Source organism: Rhipicephalus microplus, chromosome X, assembly GCF_043290135.1.
Source record: "Rhipicephalus microplus isolate Deutch F79 chromosome X, USDA_Rmic, whole genome shotgun sequence".
Lineage (NCBI taxonomy): Eukaryota > Metazoa > Arthropoda > Arachnida > Ixodida > Ixodidae > Rhipicephalus > Rhipicephalus microplus.
Genome location: NC_134710.1, coordinates 129,160,786 through 129,183,954, shown reverse-complemented (window position 1 = coordinate 129,183,954; position 23,169 = coordinate 129,160,786). Strand labels below are relative to the sequence as shown.

General features: G+C 42.1%; 22 non-coding genes across 22 annotated transcripts; all 22 read right to left on the bottom strand.

Moving 5' to 3' along the window:
• Positions 1–80: 80 nt before the first annotated feature.
• Positions 81–152, bottom strand: TRNAA-UGC (transfer RNA alanine (anticodon UGC)). The gene has a single exon. It is a non-coding gene; the product is annotated as a tRNA-Ala (tRNA).
• A 1,306-nt stretch (positions 153–1,458) lies between these two features.
• Positions 1,459–1,530, bottom strand: TRNAA-UGC (transfer RNA alanine (anticodon UGC)). Its single transcript has one exon. It is a non-coding gene; the product is annotated as a tRNA-Ala (tRNA).
• Positions 1,531–1,804: 274 nt separating this feature from the next.
• Positions 1,805–1,876, bottom strand: TRNAA-UGC (transfer RNA alanine (anticodon UGC)). The gene has a single exon. It is a non-coding gene; the product is annotated as a tRNA-Ala (tRNA).
• A 274-nt stretch (positions 1,877–2,150) lies between these two features.
• TRNAA-UGC (transfer RNA alanine (anticodon UGC)) lies at positions 2,151–2,223 on the bottom strand. Its single transcript has one exon. It is a non-coding gene; the product is annotated as a tRNA-Ala (tRNA).
• Positions 2,224–2,494: 271 nt separating this feature from the next.
• TRNAA-UGC (transfer RNA alanine (anticodon UGC)) lies at positions 2,495–2,566 on the bottom strand. Its single transcript has one exon. It is a non-coding gene; the product is annotated as a tRNA-Ala (tRNA).
• Positions 2,567–4,218: 1,652 nt separating this feature from the next.
• On the bottom strand, positions 4,219–4,290 carry TRNAA-UGC (transfer RNA alanine (anticodon UGC)). Its single transcript has one exon. It is a non-coding gene; the product is annotated as a tRNA-Ala (tRNA).
• A 963-nt stretch (positions 4,291–5,253) lies between these two features.
• On the bottom strand, positions 5,254–5,325 carry TRNAA-UGC (transfer RNA alanine (anticodon UGC)). Its single transcript has one exon. It is a non-coding gene; the product is annotated as a tRNA-Ala (tRNA).
• Positions 5,326–5,600: 275 nt separating this feature from the next.
• Positions 5,601–5,672, bottom strand: TRNAA-UGC (transfer RNA alanine (anticodon UGC)). Its single transcript has one exon. It is a non-coding gene; the product is annotated as a tRNA-Ala (tRNA).
• A 1,302-nt stretch (positions 5,673–6,974) lies between these two features.
• TRNAA-UGC (transfer RNA alanine (anticodon UGC)) lies at positions 6,975–7,046 on the bottom strand. Its single transcript has one exon. It is a non-coding gene; the product is annotated as a tRNA-Ala (tRNA).
• A 273-nt stretch (positions 7,047–7,319) lies between these two features.
• TRNAA-UGC (transfer RNA alanine (anticodon UGC)) lies at positions 7,320–7,391 on the bottom strand. The gene has a single exon. It is a non-coding gene; the product is annotated as a tRNA-Ala (tRNA).
• A 1,306-nt stretch (positions 7,392–8,697) lies between these two features.
• Positions 8,698–8,769, bottom strand: TRNAA-UGC (transfer RNA alanine (anticodon UGC)). Its single transcript has one exon. It is a non-coding gene; the product is annotated as a tRNA-Ala (tRNA).
• Positions 8,770–9,043: 274 nt separating this feature from the next.
• Positions 9,044–9,115, bottom strand: TRNAA-UGC (transfer RNA alanine (anticodon UGC)). The gene has a single exon. It is a non-coding gene; the product is annotated as a tRNA-Ala (tRNA).
• A 620-nt stretch (positions 9,116–9,735) lies between these two features.
• TRNAA-UGC (transfer RNA alanine (anticodon UGC)) lies at positions 9,736–9,807 on the bottom strand. The gene has a single exon. It is a non-coding gene; the product is annotated as a tRNA-Ala (tRNA).
• A 1,994-nt stretch (positions 9,808–11,801) lies between these two features.
• Positions 11,802–11,874, bottom strand: TRNAA-UGC (transfer RNA alanine (anticodon UGC)). The gene has a single exon. It is a non-coding gene; the product is annotated as a tRNA-Ala (tRNA).
• A 273-nt stretch (positions 11,875–12,147) lies between these two features.
• TRNAA-UGC (transfer RNA alanine (anticodon UGC)) lies at positions 12,148–12,219 on the bottom strand. Its single transcript has one exon. It is a non-coding gene; the product is annotated as a tRNA-Ala (tRNA).
• A 612-nt stretch (positions 12,220–12,831) lies between these two features.
• On the bottom strand, positions 12,832–12,905 carry TRNAA-UGC (transfer RNA alanine (anticodon UGC)). The gene has a single exon. It is a non-coding gene; the product is annotated as a tRNA-Ala (tRNA).
• A 273-nt stretch (positions 12,906–13,178) lies between these two features.
• TRNAA-UGC (transfer RNA alanine (anticodon UGC)) lies at positions 13,179–13,249 on the bottom strand. The gene has a single exon. It is a non-coding gene; the product is annotated as a tRNA-Ala (tRNA).
• A 273-nt stretch (positions 13,250–13,522) lies between these two features.
• On the bottom strand, positions 13,523–13,594 carry TRNAA-UGC (transfer RNA alanine (anticodon UGC)). The gene has a single exon. It is a non-coding gene; the product is annotated as a tRNA-Ala (tRNA).
• Positions 13,595–14,553: 959 nt separating this feature from the next.
• Positions 14,554–14,625, bottom strand: TRNAA-UGC (transfer RNA alanine (anticodon UGC)). Its single transcript has one exon. It is a non-coding gene; the product is annotated as a tRNA-Ala (tRNA).
• Positions 14,626–15,163: 538 nt separating this feature from the next.
• On the bottom strand, positions 15,164–15,235 carry TRNAA-UGC (transfer RNA alanine (anticodon UGC)). The gene has a single exon. It is a non-coding gene; the product is annotated as a tRNA-Ala (tRNA).
• Positions 15,236–17,709: 2,474 nt separating this feature from the next.
• Positions 17,710–17,780, bottom strand: TRNAA-UGC (transfer RNA alanine (anticodon UGC)). Its single transcript has one exon. It is a non-coding gene; the product is annotated as a tRNA-Ala (tRNA).
• Positions 17,781–21,289: 3,509 nt separating this feature from the next.
• TRNAA-UGC (transfer RNA alanine (anticodon UGC)) lies at positions 21,290–21,362 on the bottom strand. The gene has a single exon. It is a non-coding gene; the product is annotated as a tRNA-Ala (tRNA).
• Positions 21,363–23,169: the final 1,807 nt, after the last annotated feature.

Sequence of the window (23,169 nt, the reverse complement as noted above, 5' to 3'; positions counted from 1 at the left end):
GATATGCGCACCGGTAACTCGTGGTGTCGTAGTATTACAACAGGCAATAAAAAAAGATACCGCTAAAATCGAGAGCGCTTTGGAGGTGCCGGGGATTGAACCCGAGACTTCTCACATGCAAAGCGAGCGCTCTACCACTGAGCTACACCCCCGTTACATCTGGAGCACTCATTAACGAGTTTCTTGGTGCTCATCAGCTTGTTCTAACAATAAAATAATCAATTAGTTAAAATAAACAAAATCATCTCGTCATTGCTGCCTGATACAGTCTTTTCATCATTGAGGAAAGCCGCTTATCTCTATAGTCAAAGAAAATGGCAGCGCTGTTCGATGAAATGCATTTCATGATATGCGCACCGGTAACTGGTGGTGTCGTAGTATTACAACAGGCAATAAAAAGATACCGCTAAAGTTGAGAGCGCTTTGGAGGTGTCGGGGATTGAACCCGGGACTTCTCACATGCAAAGCGTGCACTCCACCACTCAGCTACACACTTGTTACGTCTGGAGCGCTCATTAACGAGTTTCTTGGTGCTCATCAGCTTGTTCAAACAATAAAATAATCAATTAGTTGAAATAAATAAAATCATCTCGTCATTGCTGCCTGATACAGTCTTTTCATCATTGAGGAAAGCCGCATATTTCTATAGTCAAAGAAAATGGCAGGGCTGTTCGAATAAATGTATTCCATAATATGCGCACCGGTAACTCGTGGTGCCGTAGTATTACAACAGGCAATAAAAAAATACCGCTAAAGTCGAGAGCGCTTTGGAGGTGCCGGGGATTGAACCCGGGACTTCTCACTTGCAAAGCGAGCACTCCACCACTGAGCTACACACTTGTTACGTCTGGAGCTCTCATTAACGAGTTTCTAGGTGCTCATCAGCTTGTTCAAACAATAAAATAATCAATTAGTGAAATAAATAAAATCATCTCGTCATTGCTGCCTGATACAGTCTTTTCATCATTGAGGAAAGCCGCATATTTCTATAGTCAAAGAAAATGGCAGGGCTGTTCGAATAAATGTATTCCATGATATGCGCACCGGTAACTCGTGGTGCCGTAGTATTACAACAGGCATAAAAAAAGATACCGCTAAAAGTCGAGAGCGCTTTCGAGGTGCCGGGGTCTGAACCCGGACTACTCACATGCAAAGCGAGCGCTCTATCACTGAGCTACACCCCCGTTACATTTGGAGCACTCATTATCGAGTTTCTTGGTGCTCATCAGCTTGTTCTAACAATAAAATAATCAATTAGTTAAAATAAACAAAATCATCTCGTCATTCTTGCCTGATACAGTCTTTTCATCATTGAGGAAAGCCGCTTATCTCTATAGTCAAAGAAAATGGCAGCGCTGTTCGATGAAATGCATTTCATGATATGCGCACCGGTAACTCGTGGTGTCGTAGTATTACAACAGGATATAAATAAAGATACCGCTAAAATCGAGAGCGCTTTGGAGGTGCCGGGGATTGAACCCGAGACTTCTCACATGCAAAGCGAGCGCTCTACCACTGAGCTACACCCCCGTTACATCTGGAGCACTCATTAACGAGTTTCTTGGTGCTCATCAGCTTGTTCTAACACTAAAATAATTCAATAGTTTAAATAAAGAAAATCATCTCGTCATTGCTGCCTGATACAGTTTTTTCATCAATGAGGAAAGCTTCATATTTCTATTGTCAAAGAAAATGGCAGCGCTGTTCGATGAAATGTATTTAATGATATGCGCACCGGTAACTCGTGGTGCCGTAGTATTACAACAGGCAATAAAAAAAGATACCGCTAAAGTCGAGAGCGCTTTGGAGGTGCCGGGGATTGAACCCGAGACTTCTCACATGCAAAGCGAGCGCTCTACCACTGAGCTACACCCCCGTTACATCTGGAGCACTCATTAACGAGTTTCTTGGTGCTCATCAGCTTGTTCTAACACTAAAATAATTCAATAGTTTAAATAAAGAAAATCATCTCGTCATTGCTGCCTGATACAGTTTTTTCATCAATGAGGAAAGCTTCATATTTCTATTGTCAAAGAAAATGGCAGCGCTGTTTGATGAAATGTATTTAATGATATGCGCACCGGTAACTCGTGGTGCCGTAGTATTACAACAGGCAATAAAAAAAGATACCGCTAAAGTCGAGAGCGCTTTCGAGGTGCCGGGGTCTGAACCCGGGACTTCTCACATGCAAAGCGAGCGCTCTACCACTGAGCTACACCCCCGTTACATTTGGAGCACTCATTAACGAGTTTTGGTGCTCTTCAGCTTGTTCTAACAATAAAATAATCAATTAGTTAAAATAAACAAAATCATCTCGTCATTCTTGCCTGATACAGTCTTTTCATCATTGAGGAAAGCCGCTTATCTCTATAGTCAAAGAAAATGGCAGCGCTGTTCGATGAAATGCATTTCATGATATGCGCACCGGTAACTCGTGGTGTCGTAGTATTACAACAGGCAATAAATAAAGATACCGCTAAAATCGAGAGCGCTTTGGAGGTGCCGGGGATTGAACCCGAGACTTCTCACATGCAAAGCGAGCGCTCTACCACTGAGCTACACCCCCGTTACATCTGGAGCACTCATTAACGAGTTTCTTGGTGCTCATCAGCTTGTTCTAACACTAAAATAATTCAATAGTTTAAATAAGAAAATCATCTCGTCATTGCTGCCTGATACGTTTTTTCCTCAATGAGGAAAGCTTCATATTTCTATTGTCAAAGAAAATGGCAGCGCTGTTCGATGAAATGTATTTATTGATATGCGCACCGGTAACTCGTGGTGCCGTATTATTACAACAGGCAATAAAAAAACACACCGCTAAAGCAGAGAGCGCTTTGGAGGTGCCGGGGATTGAACCCGAGACTTCTCACATGCAAAGGGAGCGCTCTATCACTGAGCTAAACCCCCGTTACATCTGGAGCACTCAATAACGAGTTTCTTGGTGCTCATCAGCGTGTTCTAACAATAAAATAATCAATTAGTTGAAATAAACAAAATCATCTCGTCATTGCTGCCTAATACACTCTTTTCATCATTGAGGAAAGCCGCATATTTCTATAGTCAAAGAAAATGGCAGTGCTGTTCGATGAAATGTATTCCATGATATGCGCACGGGTAACTCGTGGTGCCGTATTATTACAACAGGCAATAAAAAGATACCGCTAAAGTCGAGAGCGCTTTGGAGGTGCCGGGGATTGAACCCGGGACTTCTCACATGCAAAGCGAGCACTCCACCACTCAGCTACACACTTGTTACGTCTGGAGCGCTCATTAACAAGTTTCTTGGTGCTCATCAGCTTGTTCAAACAATAAAATAATCAATTAGTTGAAATAAATAAAATCATCTCGTCATTGCTGCCTGATACAGTCTTTTCATCATTGAGGAAAGCCGCATATTTCTATAGTCCAAGAAAATGGCAGGGCTGTTCGAATAAATGTATTCCATAATATGCGCACCGGTAACTCGTGGTGCCGTAGTATTACAACAGGCAATAAAAAAATACCGCTAAAGTCGAGAGCGCTTTGGAGGTGCCGGGGATTGAACCCGGGACTTCTCACATGCAAAGCGTGCACTCCACCACTGAGCTACACACTTGTTACGTCTGGAGCTCTCATTAACGAGTTTCTAGGTGCTAATCAGCTTGTTCAAACAATAAAATAATCAATTAGTTGAAATAAATAAAATCATCTCGTCATTGCTGCCTGATACAGTCTTTTCATCATTTCAGGAAAGCCGCATATTTCTATAGTCAAAGAAAATGGCAGGGCTGTTCGAATAAATGTATTCCATGATATGCGCAACCGGTAACTCGTGGTGCCGTAGTATTACAACAGGCATAAAAAAAATACCGCTAAAGTCGAGAGCGCTTTCGAGGTTCCGGGGTCTGAACCCGGGACTACTCACATGCAAAGCGAGCGCTCTACCACTGAGCTACACCCCCGTTACATTTGGAGCACTCATTATCGAGTTTCTTGGTGCTCATCAGCTTGTTCTAACAATAAAATAATCAATTAGTTAAAATAAACAAAATCATCTCGTCATTGCTGCCTGATACAGTCTTTTCATCATTGAGGAAAGCCGCTTATCTCTATAGTCAAAGAAAATGGCAGCGCTGTTCGATGAAATGCATTTCATGATATGCGCACCGGTAACTCGTGGTGTCGTAGTATTGCAACAGGCAATAAAAAAAGATACCGCTAAATCGAGAGCGCTTTGGGAGGTGCCGGGGATTGAACCCGAGACTTCTCACATGCAAAGCGAGCGCTCTACCACTGAGCTACACCCCCGTCACATCTGGAGCACTCATTAACGAGTTTCTTGGTGCTAATCAGCTTGTTCTAACACTAAAATAATTCAATAGTTTAAATAAAAAAACTCATCTCGTCATTGCTGCCTGATACAGTTTTTTCATCATTGAGGAAAGCTGCATATTTCTATAGTCAAAGAAAATGGCAGCGCTTTTCGATGAAATGTATTTAATGATATGCGCACCGGTAACTCGTGGTGTCGTAGTATTACAACAGGCAATAAAAAAAGATACCGCTAAAATCGAGAGCGCTTTGGAGGTGCCGGGGATTGAACCCGAGACTTCTCACATGCAAAGCGAGCACTCCACCACTCAGCTACACACTTGTTACGTCTGGAGCGCTCATTAACGAGTTTCTTGGTGCTCATCAGCTTGTTCAAAACAATAAAATAATCAATTAGTTGAAATAAATAAAATCATCTCGTCATTGCTGCCTAATACAGTCTTTTCATCATTGAGGAAAGCCGCATATTTCTATAGTCAAAGGAAAATGGCAGTGCTGTTCGATGAAATGTATTCCATGATATGCGCACCGGTAACTCGTGGTGCCGTATTATTACAACAGGCAATAAAAAGATACCACTAAAGTCGAGAGCGCTTTGGAGGTGCCGGGGATTGAACTCGGGACTTCTCACATGCAAAGCGAGCACTCCACCACTCAGCTACACATTTGTTACGTTGGAGCGCTCATTAACGAGTTTTTTGGTGCTCATCAGCTTGTTCAGAACAATAAAATAATCAATTAGTTGAAATAAATAAAATCATCTCGTCATTGCTGCCTGATACAGTCTTTTCATCATTGAGGAAAGCCGCATATTTCTATAGTCAAAGAAAATGGCAGGGCTGTTCGAATAAATGTATTCCATATTATGCGCACCGGTAACTCGTGGTGCCGTAGTATTACAACAGGCAATAAAAAATACCGCTAAAGTCGAGAGCGCTTTCGAGGTGCCGGGGTCTGAACCCGGGACTACTCACATGCAAAGCGAGCGCTCTACCACTGAGCTACACCCCCCGTTACATTTGGAGCACTCATTATCGAGTTTCTTGGTGCTCATCAGCTTGTTCTAACAATAAAATAATCAATTAGTTAAAATAAACAAAATCATCTCGTCATTGCTGCCTGATACAGTCTTTTCATCATTGAGGAAAGCCGCTTATCTCTATAGTCAAAGAAAATGGCAGCGCTGTTCGTTGAAATGCATTTCATGATATGCGCACCGGTAACTCTTGGTGTCGTAGTATTACAACAGGCAATAATAAAAGATACCGCTAAAATCGAGAGCGCTTTGGAGGTGCCGGGGATTGAACCCGAGACTTCTCACATGCAAAGCGAGCGCTCTACCACTGAGCTACACCCCCGTTACATCTGGAGCACTCATTAACGAGTTTCTTGGTGCTCATCAGCTTGTAACAATAAAATAATCAATTAGTTAAAATAAACAAAATCATCTCGTCATTGCTGCCTGATACAGTCTTTTCATCATTGAGGAAAGCCGCTTATCTCTAAGTCAAAGAAAATGGCAGCGCTGTTCGATGAAATGCATTTCATGATATGCGCACCGGTAACTCGTGGTGTCGTAGTATTACAACAGGCAATAAAAAGATACCGCTAAAGTTGAGAGCGCTTTGGAGGTGCCGGGGATTGAACCCGGGACTTCTCACATGCAAAGCGAGCACTCCACCACTCAGCTACACACTTGTTACGTCTGGAGCGCTCATTAACGAGTTTCTTGGTGCTCATCAGCTTGTTCAAACAATAAAATAATCAATTAGTTCAAATAAATAAAATCATCTCGTCATTGCTGCCTGATACAGTCTTTTCATCATTGAGGAAGCCGCACATTTCTATAGTCAAAGAAAATGGCAGGGCTGTTCGAATAAATGTATTCCATAATATGCGCACCGGTAACTCGTGGTGCCGTAGTATTACAACAGGCAATAAAAAAATACCGCTAAAGTCGAGAGCGCTTTGGAGGTGCCGGGGATTGAACCCGGGACTTCTCACATGCAAAGCGTGCACTCCCCCACTGAGCTACACACTTGTTACGTCTGGAGCTCTCATTAACGAGTTTCTAGGTGCTCATCAGCTTGTTCAAACAATAAAATAATCAATTAGTTGAAATAAATAAAATCATCTCGTCATTGCTGCCTGATACAGTCTTTTCATCATTCAGGAAAGCCGCATATTTCTATAGTCAAAGAAAATGGCAGGGCTGTTCGAATAAATGTATTCCATGATATGCGCACCGGTAACTCGTGGTGCCGTAGTATTACAACAGGCATAAAAAAAGATACCGCTAAAAGTCGAGAGCGCTTTCGAGGTGCCGGGGTCTGAACCCGGGATTACTCACATGCAAGCGAGCGCTCTACCACTGAGCTACACCCCCGTTACATTTGGAGCACTCATTATCGAGTTTCTTGGTGCTCATCAGCTTGTTCTAACAATAAAATAATCAATTAGTTAAAATAAACAAAATCATCTCGTCATTGCTGCCTGATACAGTCTTTTCATCATTGAGGAAAGCCGCTTATCTCTATAGTCAAAGAAAATGGCAGCGCTGTTCGATGAAATGCATTTCATGATATGCGCACCGGTAACTCGTGGTGTCGTAGTATTACAACAGGCAATAAAAAAAGATACCGCTAAAATCGAGAGCGCTTTGGAGGTGCCGGGGATTGAACCCGAGACTTCTCACATGCAAAGCGAGCGCTCTACCACTGAGCTACACCCCCGTTACATCTGGAGCACTCATTAACGAGTTTCTTGGTGCTCATCAGCTTGTTCTAACACTAAAATAATTCAATAGTTTAAATAAAAAAATCATCTCGTCATTGCTGCCTGATACAGTTTTTTCATCATTGAGGAAAGCTGCATATTTCTATAGTCAAAGAAAATGGCAGCGCTTTTCGAGTAAATGTATTTAATGATATGCGCACCGGTAACTCGGTGTGTCGTAGTATTACAACAGGCAATAAAAAAAGATACCGCTAAAATCGAGAGCGCTTTGGAGGTGCCGGGGATTGAAGCCGAGACTTCTCACATGCAAAGCGAGCGCTCTACCACTGAGCTACACCCCCTTTACATCTGGAGCACTCATTAACGAGTTTCTTGGTGCTCATCAGCTTGTTCTAACAATAAAATAATCAATTAGTTAAAATAAACAAAATCATCTCGTCATTGCTGCCTGATACAGTCTTTTCATCATTGAGGAAAGCCGCTTATCTCTATAGTCAAAGAAAATGGCAGCGCTGTTCGATGAAATGCATTTCATGATATGCGCACCGGTAACTCGTGGTGTCGTAGTATTACAACAGGCAATAAAAAGATACCGCTAAAGTTGAGAGCGCTTTGGAGGTGCCGGGGATTGAACCCGGGACTTCTCACATGCAAAGCGAGCACTCCACCACTCAGCTACAGACTTGTTACGTCTGGAGCGCTCATCAACGAGTTTCTTGGTGCTCATCAGCTTGTTCAAACAATAAAATAACCAATTAGTTGAAATAAATAAAATCATCTCGTCATTGCTGCCTGATACAGTCTTTTCATCATTGAGGAAAGCCGCATATTTCTATAGTCAAAGAAAATGGCAGGGCTGTTCGAATAAATGTATTCCATAATATGCGCACCGGTAACTCGTGGTGCCGTAGTATGCAACAGGCAATAAAAAAATACCGCTAAAGTCGAGAGCGCTTTGGAGGTGCCGGGGATTGAACCCGGGACTTCTCACATGCAAAGCGAGCACTCCACCACTGAGCTACACACTTGTTACGTCTGGAGCTCTCATTAACGAGTTTCTAGGTGCTCATCAGCTTGTTCAAACAATAAAATAATCAATTAGTTGAAATAAATAAAATCATCTCGTCATTGCTGCCTGATACAGTCTTTTCATCATTGAGGAAAGCCGCATATTTCTATAGTCAAAGAAAATGGCAGGGCTGTTCGAATAAATGTATTCCATGATATGCGCACCGGTAACTCGTGGTGCCGTAGTATTACAACAGGCATAAAAAAAGATACCGCTAAAGTCGAGAGCGCTTTCGAGGTGCCGGGGTCTGAATCCGGGACTACTCACATGCAAAGCGAGCGCTCTACCACTGAGCTACACCCCCGTTACATTTGGAGCACTCATTATCGAGTTTCTTGGTGCTCATCAGCTTGTTCTAACAATAAAATAATCAATTAGTTAAAATAAACAAAATCATCTCGTCATTCTTGCCTGATACAGTCTTTTCATCATTGAGGAAAGCCGCCTATCTCTATAGTCAAAGAAAATGGCAGCGCTGTTCGATTAAATGCATTTCATGATATGCGCACCGGTAACTCGTGGTGTCGTAGTATTACAACAGGCAATAAATAAAGATACCGCTAAAATCGAGAGCGCTTTGGAGGTGCCGGGGATTGAACCCGAGACTTCTCACATGCAAAGCGAGCGCTCTACCACTGAGCTACACCCCCGTTACATCTGGAGCACTCAATAACGAGTTTCTTGGTGCTCATCAGCTTGTTCTAACACTAAAATTATTCAATAGTTTAAATAAAGAAAATCATCTCGTCATTGCTGCCTGATACAGTTTTTTCATCAATGAGGAAAGCTTCATATTTCTATTGTCAAAGAAAATGGCAGCGCTGTTCGATGAAATGTATTTAATGATATGCGCACCGGTAACTCGTGGTGCCGTAGTATTACAACAGGCAATAAAAAAAGATACCGCTAAAGTCGAGAGCGCTTTGGAGGTGCCGGGGATTGAACCCGAGACTTCTCACATGCAAAGCGAGCGCTCTACCACTGAGCTACACCCCCGTTACATCTGGAGCACTCATTAACGAGTTTCTTGGTGCTCATCAGCTTGTTCTAACACTAAAATAATTCAATAGTTTAAATAAAGAAAATCATCTCGTCATTGCTGCCTGATACAGTTTTTTCATCAATGAGGAAAGCTTCATATTTCTATTGTCAAAGAAAATGGCAGCGCTGTTCGATGAAATGTATTTAATGATATGCGCACCGGTAACTCGTGGTGCCGTAGTTTTACAACAGGCAATAAAAAAAGATACCGCTAAAGTCGAGAGCGCTGTCGAGGTTCCGGGGTCTGAAACCGGGACTTCTCACATGCAAAGCGAGCGCTCTACCACTGAGCTACACCCCCGTTACATTTGGAGCACTCATTAACGAGTTTCTTGGTGCTCATCAGCTTGTTCTAACAATAAAATAATCAATTAGTTAAAATAAACAAAATCATCTGGTCATTCTTGCCTGATACAGTCTTTTCATCATTGAGGAAAGCCGCTTATCTCTATAGTAAAAGAAAATGGCAGCGCTGTTCGATGAAATGCATTTCATGATATGCGCACCGGTAACTCGTGGTGTCGTAGTATTACAACAGGCAATAAATAAAGATACCGCTAAAATCGAGAGCGCTTTGGAGGTGCCGGGGATTGAACCCGGGACTTCTCACATGCAAAGCGAGCTCTCTACCACTGAGCTACACCCCCGTTACATCTGGAGAACTCATTAACGAGTTTCTTGGTGCTCATCAGCTTGTTCTAACACTAAAATAATTCAATAGTTTAAATAAAGAAAATCATCTCGTCATTGCTGCCTGATACAGTTTTTTCATCAATGAGGAAAGCTTCATATTTCTATTGTCAAAGAAAATGGCAGCGCTGTTCGATGAAATGTATTTAATGATATGCGCACCGGTAACTCGTGGTGCCGTAATATTACAACAGGCAATAAAAAAACACACCGCTAAAGCAGAGAGCGCTTTGGAGGAGCCGGGGATTGAACCCGAGACTTCTCACATGCAAAGGGAGCGCTCTATCACTGAGCTAAACCCCCGTTACATCTGGAGCACTCAATAACGAGTTTCTTGGTGCTCATCAGCTTGTTCTAACAATAAAATAATCAATTAGTTGAAATAAACAAAATCATCTCGTCATTGCTGCCTAATACAGTCTTTTCATCATTGAGGAAAGCCGCATATTTCTATAGTCAAAGAAAATGGCAGTGCTGTTCGATGAAATGTATTCCATGATATGCGCACCGGTAACTCGTGGTGCCGTATTATTACAACAGGCAATAAAAAATACCGGTAAAGTCGAGAGCGCTTTGGAGGTGCCGGGGATTGAACCCGGGAGTTCTCACATGCAAAGTGAGCACTCCACCACTCAGCTACACACTTGTTACGTCTGGAGCGCTCATTAACAAGTTTCTTGGTGCTCATCAGCTTGTTCAAACAATAAAATAATCAATTAGTTGAAATAAATAAAATCATCTCGTCATTGCTGCCTGATACAGTCTTTTCATCATTGAGGAAAGCCGCATATTTCTATAGTCAAAGAAAATGGCAGGGCTGTTCGAATAAATGTATTCCATAATATGCGCACCGGTAACTCGTGGTGCCGTAGTATTACAACAGGCAATAAAAAAATACCGCTAAAGTCGAGAGCGCTTTGGAGGTGCCGGGGATTGAACCCGGGACTTCTCACATGCAAAGCGTGCACTCCACCACTGAGCTACACACTTGTTACGTCTGGAGCTCTCATTACCGAGTTTCTAGGTGCTCATCAGCTTGTTCAAACAATAAAATAATCAATTAGTTGAAATAAATAAAATCATCTCGTCATTGCTGCCTGATACAGTCTTTTCATCATTCAGGAAAGCCGCATATTTCTATAGTCAAAGAAAATGGCAGGGCTGTTCGAATAAATGTATTCCATGATATGCGCACCGGTAACTCGTGGTGCCGTAGTATTACAACAGGCATAAAAAAAGATACCGCTAAAGTCGAGAGCGCTTTCGAGGTGCCGGGGTCTGAACCCGGGACTACTCACATGCAAAGCGAGCGCTCTACACTGAGCTACACCCCCGTTACATTTGGAGCACTCATTATCGAGTTTCTTGGTGCTCATCAGCTTGTTCTAACAATAAAATAATCAATTAGTTGAAATAAACAAAATCATCTCGTCATTGCTGCCTAATACAGTCTTTTCATCATTGAGGAAAGCCGCATATTTCTATAGTCAAAGAAAATGGCAGTGCTGTTCGATGAAATGTATTCCATGATATGCGCACCGGTAACTCGTGGTGCCGTATTATTACAACAGGCAATAAAAAAATACCGCTAAAGTCGAGAGCGCTTTGGAGGTGCCGGGGATTGAACCTGGGACTTTTCACATGCAAAGCGAGCACTCCACCACTCAGCTACACACTTGTTACGTCTGGAGCGCTCATTAACAAGTTTCTTGGTGCTCATCAGCTTGTTCAAACAATAAAATTATCAATTAGTTGAAATAAATAAAATCATCTCGTCATTGCTGCCTGATACAGTCGTTTCATCATTGAGGAAAGCCGCATATTTCTATAGTCAAAGAAAATGGCAGGGCTGTTCGAATAAATGTATTCCATGATATGCGCACCGGTAACTCATGTTGCCGTAGTATTACAACAGGCATAAAAAAAGATACCGCTAAAGTCGAGAGCGCTTTCGAGGTGCCGGGGTCTGAACCCGGGACTACTCACATGCAAAGCGAGCGCTCTACCACTGAGCTACACCCCCGTTACATTTGGAGCACTCATTATCGAGTTTCTTGGTGCTCATCAGCTTGTTCTAACAATAAAATAATCAATTAGTTAAAATAAACAAAATCATCTCGTCATTCTTGCCTGATACAGTCTTTTTATCATTGAGGAAAGCCGCTTATCTCTATAGTCAAAGAAAATGGCAGCGCTGTTCGATGAAATGCATTTCATGATATGCGCACCGGTAACTCGTGGTGTCGTAGTATTACAACAGGCAATAAATAAAGATACCGCTGAAATCGAGAGCGCTTTGGAGGTGCCGGGGATTGAACCCGAGACTTCTCACATGCAAAGCGAGCGCTCTACCACTGAGCTACACCCCCGTTACATCTGGAGCACTCATTAACGAGCTTCTTGGTGCTCATCAGCTTGTTCTAACACTAAAATTATTCAATAGTTTAAATAAAGAAAATCATCTCGTCATTGCTGCCTGATACAGTTTTTTCATCAATGAGGAAAGCTTCATATTTCTATTGTCAAAGAAAATGGCAGCGCTGTTCGATGAAATGTATTTAATGATATGCGCACCGGTAACTCGTGGTGCCGTAGTATTACAACAGGCAATAAAAAAAGATACCGCTAAAGTCGAGAGCGCTTTGGAGGTGCCGGGGATTGAACCCGAGACTATGCAAAGCGAGCGCTCTATCACTGAGCTAAACCCCCGTTACATCTGGAGCACTCATTAACGAGTTTCTTGGTGCTCATCAGCTTGTTCTAACACTAAAATAATTCAATAGTTTAAATAAAGAAAATCATCTCGTCATTGCTGCCTGATACAGTTTTTTCATCAATGAGGAAAGCTTCATATTTCTATTGTCAAAGAAAATGGCAGCGCTGTTCGATGAAATGTATTTAATGATATGCGCACCGGTAACTCGTGGTGCCGTAGTTTTACAACAGGCAATAAAAAAAGATACCGCTAAAGTCGAGAGCGCTGTCGAGGTGCCGGGGTCTGAACCCGGGACTTCTCACATGCAAAGCGAGCGCTCTACCACTGAGCTACACCCCCGTTACATTTGGAGCACTCATTAACGAGTTTCTTGGTGCTCATCAGCTTGTTCTAACAATAAAATAATCAATTAGTTAAATAAACAAAATCATCTGGTCATTCTTGCCTGATACAGTCTTTTCATCATTGAGGAAAGCCGCTTATCTCTATAGTCAAAGAAAATGGCAGCGCTGTTCGATGAAATGCATTTCATGATATGCGCACCGGTAACTCGTGGTGTCGTAGTATTACAACAGGCAATAAATAAAGATACCGCTAAAATCGAGGGCGCTTTGGAGGTGCCGGGGATTGAACCCGAGACTTTTACATGCAAAGCGAGCGCTCTACCACTGAGCTACACCCCCGTTACATCTGGAGAACTCATTAACGAGTTCTTGGTGCTCATCAGCTTGTTCTAACACTAAAATAATTCAATAGTTTAAATAAAGAAAATCATCTCGTCATTGCTGCCTGATACAGTTTTTTCATCAATGAGGAAAGCTTCATATTTCTATTGTCAAAGAAAATGGCAGCGCTGTTCAATGAAATGTATTTAATGATATGCGCACCGGTAACTCGTGGTGCCGTAGTTTTACAACAGGCAATAAAAAAAGATACCGCTAAAGTCGAGAGCGCTGTCGAGGTGCCGGGGTCTGAACCCGGGACTTCTCACATGCAAAGCGAGCGCTCTACCACTGAGCTACACCCCGTTACGTCTGGAGCACTCAATAACGAGTTTCTTGGTGCTCATCAGCTTGTTCTAACAATAAAATAATCAATTAGTTGAAATAAACAAAATCATCTCGTCATTGCTGCCTAATACAGTCTTTTCATCATTGAGGAAAGCCGCATATTTCTATAGTCAAAGAAAATGGCAGTGCTGTTCGATGAAATGTATTCCATGATATGCGCACCGGTAACTCGTGGTGCCGTATTACTACAACAGGCAATAAAAAAATACCGGTAAAGTCGAGAGCGCTTTGGAGGTGCCGGGATTGAACCCGGGACTTCTCACATGCAAAGCGAGCACTCCACCACTCAGCTACACACTTGTTACGTCTGGAGCGCTCATTAACAAGTTTCTTGGTGCTCATCAGCTTGTTCAAACAATAAAATAATCAATTAGTTGAAATAAATAAAATCATCTCGTCATTGCTGCCTGATACAGTCTTTTCATCATTGAGGAAAGCCGCATATTTCTATAGTCAAAGAAAATGGCAGGGCTGTTCGAATAAATGTATTCCATAATATGCGCACCGGTAACTCGTGGTGCCGTAGTATTACAACAGGCAATAAAAAAATACCGCTAAAGTCGAGAGCGCTTTGGAGGTGCCGGGGATTGAACGCCGGGACTTCTCACATGCAAAGCGTGCACTCCACCACTGAGCTACACACTTGTTACGTCTGGAGCTCTCATTACCGAGTTTCTAGGTGCTCATCAGCTTGTTCAAACAATAAAATAATCAATTAGTTGAAATAAATAAAATCATCTCGTCATTGCTGCCTGATACAGTCTTTTCATCATTCAGGAAAGCCGCATATTTCTATAGTCAAAGAAAATGGCAGGGCTGTTCGAATAAATGTATTCATGATATGCGCACCGGTAACTCGTGGTGCCGTAGTATTACAACAGGCATAAAAAAAGATACCGCTAAAGTCGAGAGCGCTTTCGAGGTGCCGGGGTCTGAACCCGGGACTACTCACATGCAAAGCGAGCGCTCTACCACTGAGCTACACCCCCCGTTACATTTGGAGCACTCATTATCGAGTTTCTTGGTGCTCATCAGCTTGTTCTAACAATAAAATAATCAATTAGTTAAAATAAACAAAATCATCACGTCATTGCTGCCTAATACAGTCTTTTCATCATTGAGGAAAGCCGCATATTTCTATAGTCAAAGAAAATGGCAGTGCTGTTCGATGAAATGTATTCCATGATATGCGCACCGGTAACTCGTGGTGCCGTATTATTACAACAGGCAATAAAAAAATACCGCTAAAGTCGAGAGCGCTTGGAGGGTGCCGGGGATTGAACCCGGGACTTCTCACATGCAAAGCGAGCACTCCACCACTCAGCTACACACTTGTTACGTCTGGAGCGCTCATTAACAAGTTTCTTGGTGCTCATCAGCTTGTTCAAACAATAAATAATTAATTAGTTGAAATAAATAAAATCATCTCGTCATTGCTGCCTGATACTACGACACCACGGTAACTCGTGGTGTCGTAGTATTACAACAGACAATAAAAAAAAGATACCGCTAAAATCGAGAGCGCTTCGGAGGTGCCGGGGATTGAACCCGAAACTTCTCACATGCAAAGCGAGCGCTCTACCACTGAGCTACACCCCCGTTACATCTGGAGCACTCATTAACGAGTTTCTTGGTGCTAATCAGCTTGTTCTAACACTAAAATAATTCAATAGTTTAAATTAAAAAAATCATCTCGTCATTGCTGCCTGATACAGTTTTTTCATCATTGAGGAAAGCTGCATATTTCTATAGTCAAAGAAAATGCAGCGCTTTTCGATGAAATGTATTTAATGATATGCGCACCGGTAACTCGTGGTGTCGTAGTATTACAACAGGCAATAAAAAAAGATACCGCTAAAATCGAGAGCGCTTTGAGGTGCCGGGGTCTGAAACCGGGACTACTCACATGCAAAGCGAGCGCTCTACCACTGAGCTATACCCCCGTTACATATGGAGCACTCATTATCGAGTTTCTTGGTGCTCATCAGCTTGTTCTAACAATAAAATAATCAATTAGTTAAAATAAACAAAATCATCTCGTCATTGCTGCCTGATACAGTCTTTTCATCATTGAGGAAAGCCGCTTATCTCTATAGTCAAAGAGTCAGCTTGTTCTAACACTAAAATAATTCAATAGTTTAAATAAAAAAATCATCTGTCATTGCTGCCTGATACAGTTTTTTCATCATTGAGGAAAGCCGCATATTTCTATAGTCAAAGGAAATGGCAGCGCTTTTCGATGAAATGTATTTAATGATATGCGCACCGGTAACTCGTGGTGCCGTATTATTACAACAGGCAATAAAAAAACACACTGCTAAAGTCTAGAGTGCTTTGGAGGTGCCGGGGATTGAACCCGAGACTTCTCACATGCAAAGCGAGCACTCCACCACTCAGCTACACAATTGTTACGTCCTGGAGCGCTCATTAACGAGTTTCTTCGTGCTCATCAGCTTGTTCAAACAATAAAATAATCAATTATTTGAAATAAACAAAATCATCTCGTCATTGCTGCCTGATACAGTTTTTTCATCAATGAGGAAAGCTTCATATTTCTATTGTCAAAGAAAATGGCAGCGCTGTTCGATGAAATGTATTTAATGATATGCGCACCGGTAACTCGTGGTGCCGTATTATTACAACAGGCAATAAAAAAACACACCGCTAAAGCAGAGAGCGCTTTGGAGGTGCCGGGGATTGAACCCGAGACTTCTCACATGCAAAGGGAGCGCTCTATCACTGAGCTAAACCCCCGTTACATCTGGAGCACTCAATAACGAGTTTCTTGGTGCTCATCAGCTTGTTCTAACAATAAAATAATCAATAAAATAATCAATAAGTTGAAATAAACAAAATCATCTCGTCATTGCTGCCTAATACAGTCTTTTCATCATTGAGGAAAGCCGCATATTTCTATAGTCAAAGAAAATGGCAGGGCTGTTCGAATAAATGTATTCCATAATATGCGCACCGGTAACTCGTGGGCCGTAGTATTACAACAGGCAATAAAAAAATACCGATAAAGTCGAGAGCGCTTTGGAGGTGCCGGGGATTGAACCCGGGAACTTCTCACATGCAAAGCGTGCACTCCACCACTGAGCTACACACTTGTTACGTCTGGAGCTCTCATTACCGAGTTTCTAGGTGCTCCATCAGCTTGTTTCAAACAATAAAATAATCAATTAGTTGAAATAAATAAAATCATCTCGTCATTGCTGCCTGATACAGTCTTTTCATCATTCAGGAAAGCCGCATATTTCTATAGTCAAAGAAAATGGCAGGCTGTTCGAATAAATGTATTCCATGATATGCGCACCGGTAACTCGTGGTGCCGTAGTATTACAACAGGCATAAAAAAAGATACCGCTAAAGTCGAGAGCGCTTTCGAGGTGCCGGGGTCTGAACACGGGACTACTCACATGCAAAGCGAGCGCTCTACCACTGAGCTACACCCCGTTACATTTGGGAGCACTCATTATCGAGTTTCTTGGTGCTCATCAGCTTGTTCTAACAATAAAATATCAATTAGTTGAAATAAACAAAATCATCTCGTCATTGCTGCCTAATTACAGTCTTTTCATCTTGAGGAAAGCCGCATATTTCTATAGTCAAAGAAAATGGCAGTGCTGTTCGATGAAATGTATTCCATGATATGCGCACGGTAACTCGTGGTGCCGTATTATTACAACAGGCAATAAAAAAATACCGCTAAAGTCGAGAGCGCTTTGGAGGTGCCGGGGATTGAACCGGGAACTTCTCACATGCAAAGCGAGCACTCCACCACTCAGCTACACACTTGTTACGTCTAGAGCGCTCATTAACAAGTTTCTTGGTGCTCATCATGCTTGTTCAAACAATAAAAATAATCAATTAGTTGAAATAAATAAAATCATCTCGTCATTGCTGCCTGATACAGTTTTTCATCATTGAGGAAAGCTGCATATTTCTATAGTCAAAGAAAATGGCAGCGCTTTTCGATGAAATGTATTTAATGATATGCGCACCGGTAACTCGTGGTGTCGTAGTATTACAACAGGCAATAAAAAAAGATACCGCTAAAATTGAGAGCGCTTTGGAGGTGCCGGGATTGAACCCGAGACTTCTCACATGCAAAGCGAGCGCTCTACCACTGAGCTACACCCCCGTTACATCTGAGCACTCATTAACGAGTTTCTTTGTGCTCATCAGCTTGTTCTAACAATAAAATAATCAATTAGTTAAAATAAACAAAATCATCTCGTCATTGCTGCCTGATACAGTCTTTTCATCATTGAGGAAAGCCGCTTATTTCTATAGTCAAAGAAAATGGCAGCGCTGTTCGATGAAATGCATTTCATGATATGCGCACCGGTAACTCGTGGTGTCGTAGTATTACAACAGGCAATAAAAAGATACCGCTAAAGTCGAGAGCGCTTTGGAGGTGCGGGGATTGAACCCGGGACTTCTCACATGCAAAGCGAGCACTCCACCACTGAGCTACACACTTGTTACGTCTGGAGCTCTCATATAACGAGTTTCTAGTGCTCATCAGCTTGTTCAAACAATAAAATAATCAATTAGTTGAAATAAATAAAATCATCTCGTCATTGCTGCCTGATACAGTCTTTTCATCATTGAGGAAAGCCGCATATTTCTATAGTCAAAAGAAAATGGCAGAGCTGTTCGATGAAATGCATTTCATGATATGCGCACCGGCTACCTACTCGTGGTGCCGTAGTATTACAACAGCATAAAAAACCAGCATTACGTCGAAAGCTCGAGAGCGCTTTCGGGACTACCCGGGTCTCAACCGGACTCTAACTCACAAGCTAAACCCCGCTCCTACCACTGAGCTACACCCCCCCGTTACCATTTGGAGCACTCAATATCGAGTTTGGCCTCATCAGATGTTCTAACAATAAAATAATCAATTAGTTAAAATAAAACAAAAACATCTCGTCCATTGCTGCCTGATACAGTCATTCATACATCATTGAGGAAAGCCGCTTATCTCTATAGTCAAAGAAAATGGCAGCGCTGTTCGATGAAATGCATTTCCATGATATGCGCACCGGTTACTCGTGGTGTCGTAGTATTACAACAGGCAATAAAAAAGATACCGCTAAAATCTGAGACTTATGAGGGCCGGATTGAACCCGAGACTTCTCACATGCAAAGCGAGCGCCTCTACCACTGAGCTACACCCCCCGTACATCTGAGCACTCATTACCGAGTTTCTTGGTGCTAATCAGCTTGTTCTAACACTAAAATAATTCAATAGTTTAAATAAAAAAAATCATCTCGTCATTGCTGCCTGATACAGTTTTTTCATCATTGAGGAAAGCTGCATATTTCTATAGTCAAAGAAAATGGCAGCGCTTTTCGATAAAATGTATTTAATGATATGCGCACCGGTAACTCGTGGTGTCGTAGTATTACAACAGGGCAATAAAAAAAGATACCGCTAAATAGAGAGCGCTTTGGAGGTGCCGGGGATTGAACCCGGGACTTCTCACATGCAAAGCGAGCACTCCACACTGAGCTACACACTTGTTACGTCTGGAGCTCTCATTAACGAGTTTCTAGGTGCTCATCCAGCTTGTTCAAACAATAAAATAATCAATTAGTTGAAATAAATAAAATCATCTCGTCATTGCTGCCTGATACAGTCTTTTCATCATTGAGGAAAGCCGCATATTTCTATAGTCAAAGAAAATGGCAGAGCTGTTCGAATAAATGTATTCCATGATATGCGCACCGGTAACTCGTGGTGCCGTAGTATTACAACAGCATAAAAAAAGATACCGCTAAAGTCGAGAGCGCTTTCGAGGTTCGGGGTCTGAACCCGGGACTACTCACATGCAAAGCGAGCGCTCTACCACTTGAGCTATACCCCCGTTACATATGGAGCACTCATTATCGAGTTTCTTGGTGCTCATCAGCTTGTTCTAACAGTAAAATAATCAATTAGTTAAAATAAACAAAATCATCTCGTCATTGCTGCCTGATACAGTCTTTTCATCATTGAGGAAAGCCGCTTATCTCTATAGTCAAAGAGTCAGCTTGTTCTAACACTAAAATAATTCAATAGTTTAAATAAAAAAAATCATCTGGTCATTGCTGCCTGATACAGTTTTTTCATCATTGAGGAAAGCTGCATATTTCTATAGTCAAAGAAAAATGGCAGCGCTTTTCGATGAAATGTATTTAATGATATGCGCACCCGGTAACTCGTGGTGCCGTATTATTACAACAGGCAATAAAAAACACACTGCTAAAGTCGAGAGCGCTTTGGAGGTGCCGGGGATTGAACCCGGGACTTCTCACATGCAAAGCGAGCACTCCACCACTGAGCTACACACTTGTTACGTCTGGAGCTCTCATTAACGAGTTTCTAGGTGCTCATCAGCTTGTTCAACGACAATAAAATAATCAATTAGTTGAAATAAATAAAATCATCTCGTCATTGCTGCCTGATACAGTCTTTTCATCATTGAGGAAAGCCGCATATTTCTATAGTCAAAGAAAATGGCAGAGCTGTTCGAATAAATGTATTCCATGATATGCGCACCGGTAACTCGTGGTGCCGTAGTATTACAACAGGCATAAAAAAAGATACCGCTAAAGTCGAGAGCGCTTTCGAGTGCCGGGGTCTGAACCCGGGACTACTCACATGCAAAGCGAGCGCTCTACCACTGAGCTACACACTTGTTACGTCTAAAAGCGCTCATTAACGAGTTTCTTGGTGCTCATCAGCTTGTTCAAACATAAAATAATCAATAATTTGAAATAAACAAAATCAACTCGTCATTGCTGCCTGATACAGTCTTTTCATCATTGAGGAAAGCCCCATATTTCTATAGTCAAAGAAAATGCCAGGGCTGTTCGATGAAATGTATTCCATAATATGCGCACCGGTAACTCGTGGTGAAATAGTATTACAACAGGCAATAAAAAAAGATACCGCTAAAGTCGAGAGCGCTTTGGAGGTGCCGGGGATTGAACCCGGGACTTCTCACATGCAAAGCGAGCGCTCTATCACTTAGCTACACACTTGTTACGTCTGGAGCGCTCATTAACGAGTTTCTTGGTGCTCATCAGCTTGTTCAAACAATAAAATAATCAATTAGTTGAAATAAACAAATCATCTCGTCATTGCTGCCTGATACAGTTTCTTCATTAATGAGGAAAGCCGCATATTTCTATAGTCAAAGAAAATGGCAGCGCTGTTCGATGAAATGCATTTCATGATATGCGCACCGGTAACTCGTGGTGTCGTAGTATTACAACAGGCAATAAAAAAAAGATACCTCTAAAATCGAGAGCGCTTTGAGGTGCCGGGATGAACCCGAGACTTTTCACATGCAAAGCGAGCGCTCTACCACTGAGCTACACCCCCGTCACATCTGGAGCACTCATTAACGAGTTTCTTGGTGCTCATTCAGCCTGTTCTAACACTAAAATAATTCAATAGTTTAAATAAAAAAAATCATCTCGTCATTGCTGCCTGATACAGTTTTTTCATCTTGAGGAAAGCTGCATATTTCTATAGTCAAAGAAAATGGCAGCGCTGTTCGATGAAATGCATTTCATGATATGCGCACCGGTAACTCGTGGTGTCGTAGTATTACAACAGGCATTAAAAAAAAGATACCGCTAAAATCGAGAGCGCTTTGGAGGTGCCGGGGATTGAACCCGAGACTTCTCACATGCAAAGCGAGCGCTCTACCACTGAGCGACAACCCCCGTTACATCTGGAGCACTCATTAACGAGTTTCTTGGTGCTCATCAGCCTGTTCTAACAATAAATAATCCAATACTTGAAAAGAACAAAATCATCTCGTCATTGCTGCCTGATACAGTCTTTTCATCATTGAGGAAAGCCGCATATTTTCTATAGTCAAAGAAAATGGCAGCGCTGTTCGATGAAATGTATTCCATGATATGCGCACCGGTAACTCGTGGTGCCGTAGTATTACAACAGGCAATAAAAAGATACCGCTAAAGTCGAGAGCGCTTTGGAGGTGCGGGGATTGAACCCAGGACTTCTCACATGCAAAGCGAGCACTCCACCCACTCAGCTACACAATTGTTACGTCTGGAGCGCTCATTAACGAGTTTCTTGGTGCTCACCCAGCTTGTTCAAACAATAAAATAATCCAATACTTGAAAAGAACCAAATCATCTCGTCATTGCTGCCTGATACAGTTTTTTCATCATTGAGGAAAGCCGCATATTTCTATAGTCAAAGAAAATGGCAGCGCTGTTCGATGAAATGTCTTCCATGATATGCGCACCGGTAACTCCGTGGTGCCGTAGTATTACAACAGGCAATAAAAAAATACCGCTAAAGTCAAGAGCGCTTGGAGGTGCCGGGGATTGAACCCGGGACCTTCTCACATGCAAAGCGAGCACTCCACCACTGAGCTACACACTTGTTACGTCTGAAGCGCTCATTAACGAGTTTCTTGGTGCCTCATCAGCTTGTTCAAACAATAAAATAATCAATAATTTGAAATTAACAAAATCAACTCGTCATTGCTGCCTGATACAGTCTTTTCATCATTGAGGAAAGCCCCATATTTCTATAGTCAAAGAAAATGGCAGGGCTGTTCGATGAAATGTATTCCATAATATGCGGCACCGGTAACTCGTGGTGTCGTAGTATTACAACAGGCAATAAAAAAAGATACCGCTAAAGTCGAGAGCGCTTTGGAGGTGTCGAGATTGAACCCGGGATTTCTCACATGCAATGCGAGCGCTCTATCACTGAGCTACACACTTGTAACGTCTGGAGCACTCATTAACGAGTTTCTTGGTGCTCATCAGCTTGTTCAAACAATAAAAATAATCAATTAGTTGAAATAAAAAAATCATCTCGTCATTGTTGCCTGATACAGTTTTTTCATCAATGAGGAAAGCCGCATATTTCTATAGTCAAATAAAATGGCAGCGCTGTTCGATGAAATGCATTTCATAATATGCGCACTGGTAACTCGTGGTGCCGTAGTATTACAACAGGCAATAAAAAAAGATACCGCTAAAGTCGAGAGCGCTTTCGAGGACCCGGGTCTGAACCCGGGACTACTCACATGCAAAGCGAGCGCTCTATCACTGAGCTACACACTTGTTACGTCTGGAGCGCTCATTACCGAGTTTCTTGGTGCTCATCAGCTTGTTCAAACAATAAAATAATCAATTAGTTGAAATAAACAAAATCATCTCGCCATTGCTGCCTGATACAGTTTTTTCATCAATGAGGAAGCCGCATATTTCTATAGTCAAATAAAATGGCAGCGCTGTTCGATGAAATGCATTTCATGATATGCGCACCGGTAACTCGTGTGTCGTAGTATTACAACAGGCAATAAAAAAGATACCGCTAAAATCGAGAGCGCTTTGGAGTGCCGGGATAGAACCCGAGACTTCTCACATGCAAAGCGAGCGCTCTACCACTGAGCTACACCCCCCGTTACATCTGGAGCACACATTAACGAGTTTCTTGGTGCTCATCAGCTTGTTCTAACAATAAATAACCAATTAGTTAAAATAAA